Here is a 16,806-nt window from a genome sequence, read left to right as displayed (position 1 = left end):
CAAAAGCAACTATTTAGCATATGCAAAGCAGACATGCATTTACATATCACTTTATGAAGCATGACTTTTCACTTAGATCAAATAATTGCTATTTTAACTAATTTTACTCATTTTCAATTTCAAACCTTCTTGCCCATATATGAAGAGATGACTCCATTTGTAAAAATTAGCATTCAAACAGTTCAATGATACCTATGTTATATCCATATCATTAACTGCTATAATTAGACAATCAGTTCATTCTAGTAATGGTTCAGATTTTTTAATTTAATTTTTGAGAACAAAATAGTTTTTGGATGCTTATTGTATAAGAGTTGCATCTGACATTATTGAAAATGCAACTGTAATCTGAATTAAAATGTTTAAACTTAAACATTATTGATTTTGTTGTGCAATAATAAAAATGCAAATTTTGGTGGAGTATCATGTTGTGGTAAATTTTCCCCCATTTTAGGACTAGGTAATTCTTATGAATCTAAGGAACCCATGGAAAAACAACAACAAAAAATGTACTTGCAATTAGTTATGGTAAACAAATAACACACAATCTTATCCAAACCATAATATTCCACTAAATTTTTCATATACTACATTACAGTAAGTGAATTGCAAAATGTTTATCATGGAATTAAAGTTGAATATCCAAAAACCTTCAGTACAAACTTTCTGTCTTTGCTGCCCAACAAAAATCAGATTTTAGAATTGGTTGAGCCTTTGAAGATACTACTTTGTAAATGTGCCTAAGTGTTCTACAATGGTACTGATTTTTTTAACAAGTTCCCTAAATTTTGGTTGTATTTTGTTAAGAATCAATTGGAAATCTTTAATAATATTATTAAACAATTGAAACACCAAAAACTTTTAGTTTTCAAAGTTTCTTATAAGTTGAAGTTTAAAAAAAAACCTTGCAACAAGAAGACACTGAAATTCATCCCTACTGATTTAAGGAAGGGGCTCAATAAATTAAATGATGAAAGCTCAAATGATGAACAAGATTTAATCTTGAAATTATGTAATTGAACTTGGGAGTGTTTCCATGTAGGGTCTTCTGATACAGCTCCTCTTTTTAACTGAAATGAAATCTTGCAACAATAAAGGAATCGTGATAAATTAATTGATGGATTTGGTCATTTAACTGTATTTGTCAAAGAAAGTCTGGGTGGAAAAAGGCTGCATCTGTGAATATATTTGAGCTAAAGTATGTATACTTTTCAAAACCAAAAAATAAAATTGAGCATATTCCCCATATGTCAAATTTTGTACTGACCTAATTAAAATAGCACCTTAGAAAAAGTATTTTCTTGATTAAATATACTACGTCTTCAACAATTCAATTAAAGATGTCACCAATTTGTATTTTCCTAACCATAAAATGTAAGTTTGAATAATACTGCAGGAAAATGTATTTAGAAAATTAAAAATAATACAAATATGTTTAAAAAGTACTCTTTAGAAATATAACAGTATTAGAAATAAATATCACTAAGAAACTAAGAACATGCTCCAAGAATAATTGTTAAGGTCTTTCAATACCCCACCTTTGTATTCATTCTAAGTTTTCAGCAAAGTTAATCCCCTAAAGAAATCTTCTTGATAACCCTGGAAGATTTTCTTAAATAAGCAATACATATATGTTCAAGTCAGGTATAAATTCTGCTCAGAATTTTTTAGTCAGTTCATGGCCCACTATTATCTTCAGGTCATGAAAAACACTTCTTATTTTACTCTTAAATAAATATTTTCAATTATATTTTGATCCCCGTTTCCAAACTTCCCATATTTTCCAACCCAACATACAAGCATTTATGTCATTGAATATGTATGTTTGCTTGAGAAATGCAAAATACTGTTTTATGTGCAATGGATCTCATCAGTTTCTTGGTTGTGTTGTTCAATGCTGCTTTTAAATGTATCTATGTCCCTCTATGTGCATCTATTCACAAAATACTTTTGCAAAATAATCTGTTGTCTGTATTCACCATATATTACCAATCTATTCCCTGGTAACAGACACCTGGATTGCCTCTAAATCCCTTCTTCCACCAGGACTGCTGTAATGAACACCTTCAGACACATCCCTCCAGAGACCTGTGTGAGTTCCTCTGAAGTGGTATTGCTGGGTCATAGGCTGTCTTCTTACTCCACTGAATGCTGTCACTTAACACTCCACAATTATAATGTTATTATACTCTCGTTCAAGCTGTGTGTGAGCGTCCTGCTGCTTCCCCACACCCTCACACTATTTGGAATTATTCACATGTCTGATTTACAGAAATCTAAAGAAAGCAAAGTATTATTTTGTTTTTTATTTTGATTTGCATTTGCTAATGCAATTGAGCATCCATTTGTTTACATTTTTATCATTCCAGTTTTCTCCCTCATTAACTCACTGTGTCATATGCTGACTTTTTCTAGTGGATGTCCCAGATTTTTCTTATTAACTTTCAACCATTCTGTGTATTTTCTAGGTTTAATTCTGTATGCAAATGTCTTCTCCCAGCCTGTATCTTTTTGTTAACAGTGTCTGTGGTGCTTTTTGTTAAACAGAAATCCATATTGATGATACAAACTACAAATCTTTCATTTCATCTTTCCAATGTCTGAGAAAACATCTTACTTTTATTTCTCTTAATTTTGTAGTTTTACCTTTCACATATGGCTGTAATCTCCATGTGGTTCATCTTGGTATATGCAGTGAGTATATGTATGCATTTTATGAGCCCATTTTCCCAGCCCAACTCCCTTGGTGTTCTGATTACTAGTTTCAACATAGAGGGTGGTTGGGGATTCCCCACATGAATAAGCAATTCTTAGGACATGCACAGGTTAACCAAGAATTCAATGACACTACTGACAAACCAAACACACTAAAGACCAAGAAATCTCCAAAATAAAAGGGTTTATTGAACCTTTACATATATAGCAAGAAAAGGCCTGAGTCCTGGGACAGGAAGTTTCTGCTTCACCAGCAGCAAGGCCAGCTAACAGAAACAACTTGTCTGCTAGACTCAAAAAATGTCACATTTATGAGGAAAGTTGGTTAAATTCACATTGGCTCCAGATAAGCAAGTTTGACTAACTTGAAGCAGGGAAACAGATTAGGTGGTTAGTCCACAGAGAAGGCTCATAGATTGGCTGTTGTGGGCCCCTTCCAGGTGATACTTGAAATGACTCCATTCAGGAACATGGAGTTTCTCATTAACCATGACCTGCAGCTGTCCTTCCCTTGTCTCTCTACCTCATTCTCTGGCCCTTATGTCACTTATGTTAGGATATTTCAGAATTTTTGCCTTGTCATTATCTACCAAGAGGTAGCATCAGATTCCACAGGTTAAGGTTCAGTCCTGCAAGACTGTCTCCAGCAGTTCAGATACTAAATCGCAAGCCTAGGTTGTTACCTGTATTTCTGATGGACTGGCTATAAAGCAGAAGTTCCCATAGCCTTGCTAGAGCAGCTCACAGAACTTAGAGAAATATTTTACTTACTAGATCACCTGTTTATTATAAAAGGAAAAATGTCAGGGACAGTCAGAACAGATGCACCCAGCAAGACACGGGGAGGGGCTCAGAGCTCCCACACTCGCTCTCAGGGGGCCACTCTCCCTAAGTCAGAATGAGTTCACTGGCCTAGAAGCTCTCAGGATCTGTCCTTTTGGGACTGGATGGAGGTTTCATTACGTAGTCCTGATTTGACTAAATAATTGACCATCGGTGACTGATTTAAACTTCAGCTCCTTTCCCTTCCTGACAGATTAGCAGGTGGCACTGAAAGTTCCAACCCTTTAATCCCATGCTGGGTCCTGCAGGCATCAAACAACCATCTTTAAGTGCTTTACAAAAGTAGCCTCATTAACATAACAAAAGATAGGTTATCGTGCTCAACACTTAGGAAATTCCAAGGGTTTGGGGACCTGTGAGCCAGAGGCAGATGAATTCCAGATATATATGAAAAATACATAGAGCGTTTTGAGGATTAAAGATGGTGGTGTGAGAGAAGAGACAGAGGCTTCCTCCTAAAACCTTATACAATTAGAAAATATAGTTGGTGCAACTAATCCTGAGAAAGCAACAGGAAAGAGGATGGCACCAGACTGCATATACCTGGAGAAAAGAGTAGACCTCACAGAACAGGGTAATGTACCAAAGCTGTGGCCCGGGGGACCCAAGCCCTTCCCCCACCCCAGCTCACAGGCGGGAAGAAAAGAAACGGAGCAGGGAGGGAGTGGAAGGCCTGGGGCTGCTGAATACCTAGCTCCAGAGATCTGCTCTGGGAGCACAAACCTACAATTTATGGTGCTTTCATGATACTCGTGTGATTACAGGGTTGGAAAGCTAATACAGGCAGAATTCCTGGAGAGACTGAGATTCCAGCTGCTTGTGGAAAGCAAGGATCCATATATGGCTGCTCTGGGACAAAAGGTTATACCTGTGTGCTTGGCCCACTGGTTCAGGCAGTGGAGGCAGGCATAGCAGCCAGGAAGCAAGAAACAGCTCTTTCCTCACCCCAGGCACCAATACTATTCCTCTGCAACCCCCGACATTGCTTCAGGGCCTGAGCAGCTCCAGAGTAGAGCTTCTGGACACTAGAGGGTGCCATATACAAATATGAAATGCCAAAGGAACCTGGTCCAGGGTAAAACTAATATAACTCCAGAGAAAGATTTAAATGACATGGACCTTATAACTCTTCCTGAAAGGGAGTTCAAAATAAAAATTATTAACATGCTAATGGAGATACAAAAAGATATCCAAGAACTCAGGAATGAATTCCGGTCAGAAATCCAATCATTGAAGGGGACGATGGAGGGTATTAAAAGCAGGTTGGATATGGTGGAGGAGAAGTTAAATGAAACAGAAACTAGAGAAGAGGAAAACAAAGAAGCTGAGGCACAGAGAGAAAAAAGGATCTCTAAGAATGAAAGAATATTGAGAGAACTGTGTGACCAATCCAAATGGAACAATATTCGCATTATAGGGATACCAGAAGAAGAAGAGAGAGAGAGAGAAAGGGATAGAAAGTGTCTTGGAGGAGGTAGTTGCTGCAAACTTCTCCAATCTGGGGAAGGAGATAGTCTCTCAGGCCATGAAGATCCACAGATCTCCCAACACAAGGGACCCAAGGAAGACAACACCAAGACATATAGTAATACAAGGATAAGGAAAGACTATTAAAAGCAGTCAGAGAGAGAAATAAGATCACATACAAAGGAAAGCCCACCAGGCTAACATCAGACTTCTCAGCAGAAACCTTACAAGCCAGAAGGGAGTGGCATGATGTGTTTAATGCAGTGAAGCAGAAGGGCTTGGAACCAAGATTACTTTATCTGGCAAGATTATCATTTAAATTTGAAGGAGGGATTAAACAATTTCCAGATAAGCAAAAGCTGAGAGAATTTACCTCCCACAAACCATCTCTACAGTCTATTTTGGAGGGACTGCTATAGATAGAAGTGTTCCTAAGGTTGAATAGCTGTCACCAGAGGTAATAAAACCACAGTGAAGAAAGTAGAACAGCTAATTACTAAGCAAATGCAAAATTAAATTAACTATCCCCAAAGTAAATCAAGGGATAGACAAAGAGTACAGAATATGATACCTAATATATAAAGAATGGAGGAGGAAGAAAAAGGAGGAGAAAAAGAAAAGAACCTTTAGATTGTGTTTGTAACAGCATATCAAGTGAGTTGTTAGACTCTTAGATATTAAGGAAATTAACCTTGAACCTTTGGTAACCACGAATCTAAAGCCTGCAATGGCAATAAGTACATACCTATCAAAAATCACTCTAAGTGTAAATGGACTGAATGCACCAATCAAAAGACATAGAGTCACTGAATGGATAAAAAAACAAGACCCATCTATATGCTGCCTACAAGAGACTCACTTTAAACCCAAAGACATACACAGACTAAAAGTGAAGGGATGGAAAAAGATATTTCATGCAACAAACAGAGAGAAAAAAGCAGGAGCTGCAGTACTTGTATAAGACAAAATAGACTTCAAAACAAAGAAAGTCACAAGAGACAAAGAAGCACATTACATAATGATAAAGGGGTCAATCCAACAAGAAGATATAGCCATTACAAATATCTATGCTCCCAACACAGGAGTACCCACATACGTGAAACAAATACTAACAGAATTAAAAGGGGAAATAGAATGCAATGCATTCATTCTAGGAGACTTCAACACTCCACTCACTCTGAAGGACAGATCCACCATGCAGAAAATAAGTAAGGACACAGAGGCACTGAACAACACAATAGAACAGAGGACCTAACAGACATCTACAGAACTCTACACCCAAAAGCAACAGAATACACATTCTTCTCAAGTGCACATGGAACATTTTCAAGAATAGATCATATACTAGGCCACAAAATGAGCCTCAGTAAATTCAAAAAGATTGAAATTATACCAACCAGTTTCTCAGATCACAAAGGTATGAAACTTGAAATAAATTGTGCAAAGAATATGAAAAATCCCACAAACACATGGAGGCTTCACAACATGCCCCTAAATAACCAATGGATCAATGACCAAATAAAAACAGAGATCAAGCAATATATGGAGACAAATGGCAACAATAATTCAACACCGCAAAATCTGTGGGACACAGCCAAGGCTGTGCTAAGAGGAAAGTATATTGCAATACAGGCCTACCTCAAGAAAGAACAATCCCACATAAGCAGTCTAAACTCACAATTAATGAAACTAGAAAAAGAACTACAAATTAGGCCCAAAGTCAGTAGAAGGAGGGACATAATAAAGATTAGAGTGGGAATAAATACAATTGAGAAGAATAAAACAATAGGAAGAATCAGTGAAAGCAAGAGCTGATTCTTCGAGAAAATAAATGAAATAGATAAAACCCTGATCAGACTTACCAAGAAAAAAAGAGAGTCTACACACATAAACAGAATCAGAAATGAGAAAGGAAAAATCAGTATGGACACCCCAGAAATACAAAGAATTATTAGAGAATACTATGAAAAATTATATGCTAACAAATTGGATAACATAGAAGAAATAAACAACTTTCTAGAAAAATACAACCTTCCAAGGCTGACCAAGGAAGAAACAAAATCAATTGCTGGAAGAACAGACCAATTAACAGCAGTGAAATTGAACTGGTAATCAAAAACCTACCTAAGAACAAAACACCTGGACTCCATGGCTTCACTGCTGAGTTTTATCAAACATTTAGTGAAGACCTAACACCCATCCTCCTTAAAGTTTTTCATAAAATAGAAGAGGAGGGAATATTTCCAAACTCATTTTATGAGGCTAGCATCACTCTAATACCAAAAACAGGCAAAGACACCACAAAAAAAGAAAATTACAGACCAATATCCCTGATGAACATAAATGCAAAAATACTCAAAAAAATATTAGCAAAGCAAATTCAAAAAGACATCAAAAAGATCATCCATCATGATCATGTAGGATTTATGCCAGGGATGCAAGGATGACACAACATTCAAAAATCCATCAACATCATCCACCACATCAACAAAAAGGACAAAAACCACATAATCATCTCCATAGATGCTGAAAAAGCATTTGACAAAATTCAACATCCATTCATGATAAAAACTCTCAACAAAATGGGTATAGAGGGCAAGTACCTCAACATAATAAAGGCCGCAAATGACAAACCCACAGCCAACGTCATACTTAACAGTGAGAAGCTGAAAGCTTTTCCTTTAAGATCAGGAACAAGACAAGGATCCCCATTCTCTCCACTTCTATTCAACATAGTACTGGAGGTCCTAGCCACAGCAATCAGACAACACAAAGAAATAAAAGGCATCCAGATTGGCAAGGAAGAAGTTAAACTGTCCCTGTTTGCAGATGACATGATATTTTACATAAAAAACCCTAAAGAAGCCACTCCAAAACTACTAGATCTAATATCTGAATTCAGCAAAGTTGCAGGATACAAAATTAATGCACAGAAATCTGTGGCATTCCTATACACTAACAATGAACTAGCAGAGAGAGAAATCAGGAAAACAATTCCATTCACAGTTGCATCAAAAAGAATAAAATACATAGGAATAAACCTAACCAAGGAAGTGAAAGACCTGTACTCTGAAAACTACAAGACACTCATGAGAGAAATTAAAGAAAATACCAATAAACGAAAACACATCCCAGGCTCATGGGTAGGAAGAATTAATATTGTCAAAATGGCCATCCTGCTCAAAGCAATCTATAGATTCAATGCAATTCCTATCAAAATACCAACAGCATTCTTCAACGAACTAGAGAAAATCATCCTAAAATTCATATGGAACCACAAAAGACCTCGAATAGCCAAAGCAATCCTGAGAAGGAAGAATAAAGCAGGGGGAATTATACTCCCCAACTTCAAGCTCTACTACAAAACCACAGTAATCAGGACAATTTGGTACTGGCACAAGAACAGACCCATAGACCAATGGAATAGACTAGAGAGCCCTGATATAAACCCAACCATATGGTCGATTAATATATGATAAAGGAGCCATGGACATACAATGGGGAAATGACAGCCTCTTCAACAGCTGGTATTGGCAAAACTGGACAGCTACATGGAAGAGAATGAAACTGGATTATTGTTTAACACTATACACAAAAGTAAACTCAAAATGTATTAAAGACTTGAATGTAAGTCATGAAACCATAAAACTCTTAGAAGTCAACATAGGCAAACATCTCCTGAATATATGCATGAGCAACTTCTTCCTGAACCCATCTCCTTGAGCAAGGGAAACAAAAGCAAAAATGAACTCATGGGACTACATCAAACTAAAAATTTTTGTAAGGCAAAGGACATCATCAACAAAACAAAAAGGCATCCTACAGTATGGGAGAAGATATTTGTAAATGGCATATCCGACAAGGGGTTAACATCCAAAATATATAAAGAACTTACACACCTCAACACCCAAAAAGCAAATAACCCAGTTAACAAATGGGCAGAGGATATGAAGAGACAGTTCTCCAAAGAAGAAATTCAGATGGCCAACAGACACATGAAAAGATGCTCCACATCACTCATCATCAGGGAAAAGCAAATTAAAACCACAATGAGATATCACCTCACACCACTAAGAATGATCAGCATCGAAAAGACTAAGAACAACAAATGCCGGCGAGGATGCGGAGAAAGGGGAACCCTCCTACACTGCTGGTGGGAATGTAAGCTAGTTCAACCACTGTGGAAAGCAATATGGAGGTTCCTCAAAAAAGTAAAAATAGAAATACAATTTGACCCCGGAATCTCACTTCTTGGAATATACCCAAAGAATGCAACTTCTCAGATTCAAAAAGACACATGCACCCCTATGTTTATCGCAACACTTTTTACAATAACCAAGATATGAAAGCAACCTAAGTGTCCATCTGTAGATGAATGGATAAAGAAGATGGGGTACATAAGTGCAATGGAATACTATTCAGCCATAAGTAAGAAACAAATCCTGCCATTTGCAACAACATGGATGGAGCTGGAGGACATTATGCTCAGTGAAATAAGCCAGCTGGAGAAAGACAAATGCCAAATTATTTCCCTCATTTGTGGAGTATAACAATGAAGTAAAATTGAAGGAACAAAATGACAGCAGACTCAGAGACTCCATGAATTAACTAGTGGTTACCAATTGGGAGGGGATTGGGAGGGTGGGTGGGGAAGGAGGGAGAAGGGGACTGAGGGGTATTATGTTTAGTACACATGGTGTGGGGGATCACCAGGAGAACAGTGTAGCACAGAGAAGAGACATAGTGGATCTCTGGCAACTTGCTGCACTGATGGATAGTGACTGCATTAGAGTATGGGTGGGGACTTGATAATATGGGTAAATGTAGTAACCACATTTTTTTTTTCATGTGAAACCTTCATAAGAGTGTATATCACTCATACCTTAATAAAATTTTTTATTATATAATTAATTTTTTTAAATAAAATTTAATTTTTTTAAAAAAGAAAAGAAAAATACATAGATCACAGTATCACACTGGCCTTCTCCTGATTTTTGGTGCCATGTTTATCATCTATGAAGATTGCATGTACAAGTGGGTCTGTTTTATCATCTTTATTTCTGCTATTGATGCATCTACCTCTGTACTAATACTGTACTGTTTCCATCATGATAACTTACAATACACATTCATTTCTAGTATAACAAGAACCATCCTTTGCTCCACTCTTTCACAATCGACCTAGCTGTTTGTGAACACTCATTCTCACACAGAAGTTTATTCTCACATGTTTGTCACTAAAAAATTCCTTCTGGAACTTTTGCTGAAATTGACTTGAACCTATAAATTAATTCTGAGAGACAACATCTATACAAGATTAGGTCTTTACATTATAAATACAGCTTCAATCTTCATTTACTCGACCTTATTAAATGTTCCTTAATTTTTCTCTGCAAAGAAAAACTATGAATCTGTAGTATTGTTGCTTTTTTAGTCATTGAGACTATGACTTCGTGAATGTTATTTTGTGAAGATGATGTTTGCTGGGGTCAAGGAATGCCACGGATTTTTCTTAATACATCTTGGATCTGACAACCTTTCAGACTTCTGTTTTGTTTTAACAAAACATGTAGAATCTATTGGGTTTTCAATGTAAATAAACATATCATCTTCAAGGAATAAATTTTCTCTTCCACTTTAATCTTTAAATTTTATTTTTTCATCTCTTACTTATTTATCCGGGACTTTTAATGTTATCTTAAGTACTCTGAATGATAACAGGCATTCTTGGCTCATCTTTTATCTTGTTTCTTGAAAGCAATATATCAGGTTTCTCCATTATGTAAGATATTTGTGTATTGACATTTTTCTGGTTAGGGAAATTGCCTTCTGGTCATAGTTTTCTAAGTGTTTTCACCAATAAATGTCAGACTTTATCAAATGATGTTTTGTTTTGCATCTCTTAAGATAATCACACTTCTTTTCTTTAGCTCAATAATATAATGAGTCATGTAGTTATGTTAATAGATTCTCCTAAGGTTAAAACTCTCTACATTTCTGAAATCAACCTAAATGTATTTTTTTAATGACCTTGAATTTGGTCAGCTAATATTTCCCTTTGACTCAGTTTATAAAATAGTATTTTCTGATGTGCTGAAGGCAAAAAGTAGATACAAAATTCATGTGACCATGTATGTTTTAGAAGCTGACTGATCAGTCATGAGAGAGAAGCCAGGGAGCACAACCAGTTTCCTTTCTTCCATGTTTCTTTCCTTCCATGTGGTAGGTTCTGCCACCTACTCAGCACCCAGGGAAACTTGATCTTAAATATTTAAGTAGTGAATGTTGAAAAGAGAATACATTAGCACCTGCTAGGGAAAAAAATCCCAAACTACAAGCACATTTGAGCTAATGCTATAATGTTTGTAGGCAATCCTGTCAGAAAGCTGGTAGTTAGACTGCTTTCATTCCTAATGATTTATTAGCTGCAGGATTATGTGTGTGGGGACACAGTATCCAAAGTATCCAAAAGAATTAGAAAAGGAGTTTGTTAGGAACCCTTTTACAACTGCACCTACTGCCCCCTCTTCTGTGAGAGATTTGAATTGTTTCTGCTGGAATCTGTCTTTGCAAATAAAAACCATGTCATCAGTCTTGGGGAAAAAAAACTAAACAACATACATTAAGTGACTGCTGTGTATAGGACATAGCATACAGGGGATGTTTTTGCTACAAAAAAGTACCTAGTGAGGGACTTTAATATGGCTTCTATTGAAATTACAGCTGGTGTTTGAGCAGAAAGCAAGAATCCAGGGCTTCATCCCTGAGTCCTCACTTCCTTTGAGCAGGTTTTCTGTGGTACACTGAGATGAAGTTCAGCACAGAAGGAAAACTCCAAGCAAAAGTTAATAGTGTTTCATCCGCTCACCCCTATGTATCAAGCTCAGGCTATGTGCTGATCACTGAGACTACAAAGCTGATGACATGTTTCTAAGTTTTTTCTTTTAAGAATACATGGTAGAGCGAGAAAGGCACACAGAAAACAACTAATAGTAATGAGGATGACAGTGCAATGTGATAATGCCTAAAATACTAGGGTGCCATTGGGCCAGAGGACATTCACAGCCTAGAGAAGGAGGAGGCCAACTAAGCTTCCCATAGGAAAAGACACTTATCTGATTCCTAACGGAGAGTACTGTTAGCTAGTGAAGAAAGACAGTGCATGTGTGTGAGTGTGTGCACATGTGTGTGTACACACACGTATATGTTGGTGTAGAACGAGTGATGGTGAAGCAGAAAATTCCAGAAGGAAGGAAAAATACATGTAAAGTCCTAGGGTAAAGAGAGTTTACATGTATCTGGGCAACTGCAGATTAATTACTTCATTAGACTGAAGAATCAAAGAAGTTTCTGTATATCAAGCCAAGGTAACGGGTCTTTTACTGAAGGTTAAGGGAAGCCACCAAAGAAGATTAAGCCTATGAACGACATTAGCAGTTAGAAACTGCCTGTGCTGGCAGTTGGCAGCTCAGACTGACCATTCCCCTAAAAAGTCCCCACCCTAATTCCTTTTGTTCCAGGGAAGAGACCACAGAAAACCCTCTGCCCATACTATTTAGCAGTCCCTTGTCTTTTGAAATGTCTCCAAACTACTTGCTTGCCCCCTTGCAGCCAGACTGCCAGATGTATCAAGGACCAATGAGAAGGTTTGCGAATAAACACCCTGTGTTAATTTTGTCTCAGTCTTAACGTTGTCTTAGACATCAGAGATGCTACAGATAGAAAGTAGACTGAGTCTGAGGATGTGGTTAGTCTGAAGACAGCCCATGAGGAAGCCGTTGCCCTAACACAGGTGAGGAAGGAAGACACGGAGAGTGGGAGCAGGCGGGTGGAGGGGGAGGTCTCAGCCAAGGCCTGGCAAGAGGGATCAGGAGATCACCCGATTCAAAAGGCAAAGTAAGGAGGGGGGATCAAACCAAGTTTCTGATTTCCAAATGGGAAGGTTAACATTCTCTGAATGAATGTGGTACCAAAATATGGCCTGTCCCTAAATAATCAAATTAAACTTTTTAAAACAATAATTAGAGGAAAGATTACAAATCATTTTCAAAAATAACATAACATGACCTAACAGTACACAAAATAAGTTACAAGACTTTTAAAGTAGGCCCTCTGATGTTAGAACAAAAGTGAGAAAGGAGCAGGTCTCCAGGCGCGGGCCCTCACACGCAGACAGAACTATCTGGTCGGGCCGCACGGGATAATCCCCAGCCATGGCCGCAGACGAGCATTCTGAGAGGACCTGTGAGGCTCCGCAGCCGGCACCTTCAGCTTCCGGGCAGAATTTGATGACCAGGTCACATGTGATTAGCTCCCCAAGATGAGACAGAAACAATGAGACTCGAAGGCAGATTTTTTCTCTTCCAGGGGTTCCCCTTAGCATTTTGCTCATGTTACTGTTCTGCTTGTCTTTTTCTCTGCTCAACAGGTTGTTTTTTCATTCTTCAGTTGTGAGCACCTTAGAGATTGGGTTTGAACCTCTATTTCCTCACTCTTTGACTCTCTTTCCTCTTCTCTGTCTCCATTTCTCTCACTGTCTTTCTCACTGCCTCTAGCTTTCTGTCTCCATTTCCATCTCTTTCCATGAACAACCAAACCCTTTGACCCTTCCACAGTGTCTTTACCAGCTCTCCTAGAAGGCTTGTAACAAGACCACAGTTGAAAACAACTTATTCTCCTCTCTTCCCTCAGGATGAGCACATTTGTGCAATCCAGGTCAAGTTCTCTCTTGGCACTCCAGGACCATGCGTGCACACACACACACACACACACACACACACACACACACACGTGTCCTCTTTATTTATGTAGCTGCTTGAAGGGTTGAGAGATAGAGAACCTTAAGGACAAGAACTATATGATTATATTTATATTCAAAGCACCTAGCCTAGTGCCTGATACCTAGGAGGCACTTGACCAATATTTTTTGATGAATATTTAATAAATGTTTAATAAATGTAGAAAATTCTAAATGAACGAAGAATAAAGCCAGGCCCTATGTTTATCATGGCACTATTTACAATAGCCAAGAAATAGAAGCAACCTAAGTGTCCATCAGTAGATGAATGGATAAAGAAGATGTGGTACATATACAAAATGAAATATTATTCAGCCATAAGAGGAAAACAAATCCTACCATTTGCAACAACATGGATGGAGCTAGAGGGTATTATGCTCAGTGAAATCAGCCAGGTGGAGAAAGACAAGTATCAAATGATTTCACTCATCTGTGGAGTATAAGAACAAAGAAAAAATTGAAGGAATGAAATAGCAGCAGACTCACGGAACCCAAGAATGGACTAACAGTTACCAAAGGGAAAGGGACTGGGAAGGGTGGGTTGGAAGGGAAAGAGAAGGGGAATAAGGGGCATTATGATTAGCACACATAATGTGGGGGGTGCACAGGGAAGGCAGTACAGCACAGAGAAGACAAGTAGTAACTCTATAGCATCTTAATACACTGATGGAAAGTGACTGTGATGGGGTATGTGGTGGGGACTTGATAATGGGGGGAATCTAGTAACCACAGTGTTACTCATGTAATTATATATTAATGATACCAAAATAAAATAATAAAAAAAGAATAGAGTCAGGCATCTCTGAAATAAGTAGAATAATTAAGTACTAAACTGTGAAAATGATTTTAGAAGGGTAAGCTACAAATCACTGCCCACAAACTGCACATCACACTGAACTTGTGTATTCAGGGAAGCACTTTGTTTGAGTGGGAGAGGGCTGACATAGATAGTATGCCTCCTTGTATATGAAATATAGTTCCCATATAAAAAATGTCAGCTCATTCAAAAAACTATGGTACAGAGATTAGGAGATTGAGATAGATGAAGTCAGCATTCTCTACTGTTTTTCCTTGCCAATTAAGCTCTCTAAGTTAGGGAGAAAGAGGCATCTACCTGTAAGTGCACTGATGCAAGTGACTACTTTGTGTGTAGGTCTCTCTGCAAGGTTTGGGTTCCTTACCTGAGCAGAAATGAACTGCATCCCATGTCCAAAAAAGCATTCAAGCTTTTCCCAGCCATCCCAGCCTAGGAAAGATCTCACATTGTAAGGACCCCTTCACAATTCATTCCCTGAAGACATGGGTTATTTGAACAATTTGAGACCATGGCACAACTGGAAAGCTGACTGATGGAAGGAAATGTAAATATGAAATTTTAATGAAGGTTCTTCCTTCTCACCTAAAAGGAGATGGTGAATATTTCCTGCTGTGCAGGGCTTCAAGCGTCTCGTGCCTCATCTTCAAGAGTGATATTTTTCAACTTCTCCAAAAAGCTAATACTGGTTGTGATATTTTATAATACCCAAACTTGGCCCAACTCTCTCACTCCACACAGTGGACGCCCAAACTCACAGGGTCAAAAGCACCATTTAATAATCTAAAGAACGCTTCATATCATTCTGTTCTTTGCTCCCATATTTTTGGCACATGAGAGCAAAGCTCCAATGGGCTGGAATATGCAGAGAACAGAAAGAAACTTTTGATCAAATAGATTGTAAATTAATTGAAAATGTTATTTCATCCAGTGTTTTTGGAAATTTATTTTCCTTGTAATGAGCTGCTTTGAACATAGTGACTCTTCTAAGCCCAGAACAGAGCTGGCATAGTTGTAAGCAGGAAGGGAATACAGCAAGAGACATATATAAAAACAAGGGAAATTCCAGGAATGCACAAGAATGTCAACAGGGAGTGGTCAAACCTTTCCCCACTGGTGTCAAAACCAGGATCCAGAATGACAGAAATCTCAAAATGTCCATGTCAAGAAGGTGGCTTTGGAGGAAAAAGAAAGTAAGAAGTGTAACTGTGTTAAATACCAAGTCGGATCCCAAAAGAATTTAAGGCAAGAGCGAAGAGCAGCTAGGCTGAGACTGGGAAAATGCAGAGTGAACAGGAATGAAATGGGAGCAGGCTTCATTTAGCTGACTGGTGTGAGGCAAGATTCAATCCTGTACACCAATAGTCCAAAGGAAACACAGAATACCCTGAAACCTAAGAAACTCAAAGACAAGTGTCCTGTGGTGCTCACGAGTGTGCTGCAAAGGACCTGGAGACCATGCAATTGACTCTAGAAGCAGTTGGCAAAGTAAAAACCCCACAGTTTCAAGTCTTTCTGTGTAATCTTGGGAACATTATTTAACCTCTCTAAATCTCAGTTGCAGGATTTAATAGTGCCTGATTCATGTATTATTAGTCTGACTACCTCCCTAAAGGCTTTCAAGGTGTTCGATACCTGATTTTGTTCCCAAATCATTTCTTGCATCAACCTTCTGTCCTATATACCCCTTCAAACAATAACTATTTCTGAAACTACTGCTTCTGAGATCATATCTGCTAGCACTGCCATCTGATTCATTCTGGCAGGAGTAATGAAAGCCAACAGACACTTGGGTATTTAAAGAGAAGCTGAGAAAGCCTAATAGAAAATGAACCAGGGCGATCTGTCTCCTTTCTGCAACTTCCTCCAGTCTACCACTAGGTGGATCCCCGTCCACCTCTGGGTGTCCAAAGCCTTCCACTTAATTCCCCTCAGCCGGACTAAGAAAAGACCTCAAAAGGTCATTTACAGCAGAGTGCACAAATCTAGGGATACTTTTTTTACATCAGATTTGTGACTAAGCCTTATCTCAGATGAGAAATAAAAGGCTCTCTTTCCAGTTAAAAACACATTAAACACAGAAGAAAATGAAGAGGAGGCATATTTCTACCACCTGGAAGTCATAACCAGTCACCAGACTACTCTGCCTACAGCTAAAGGTGGTCTCATC

Source organism: Manis javanica, chromosome 7, assembly GCF_040802235.1.
Source record: "Manis javanica isolate MJ-LG chromosome 7, MJ_LKY, whole genome shotgun sequence".
Classification (NCBI taxonomy): domain Eukaryota; kingdom Metazoa; phylum Chordata; class Mammalia; order Pholidota; family Manidae; genus Manis; species Manis javanica.
This window is presented reverse-complemented; position numbering follows the sequence as displayed.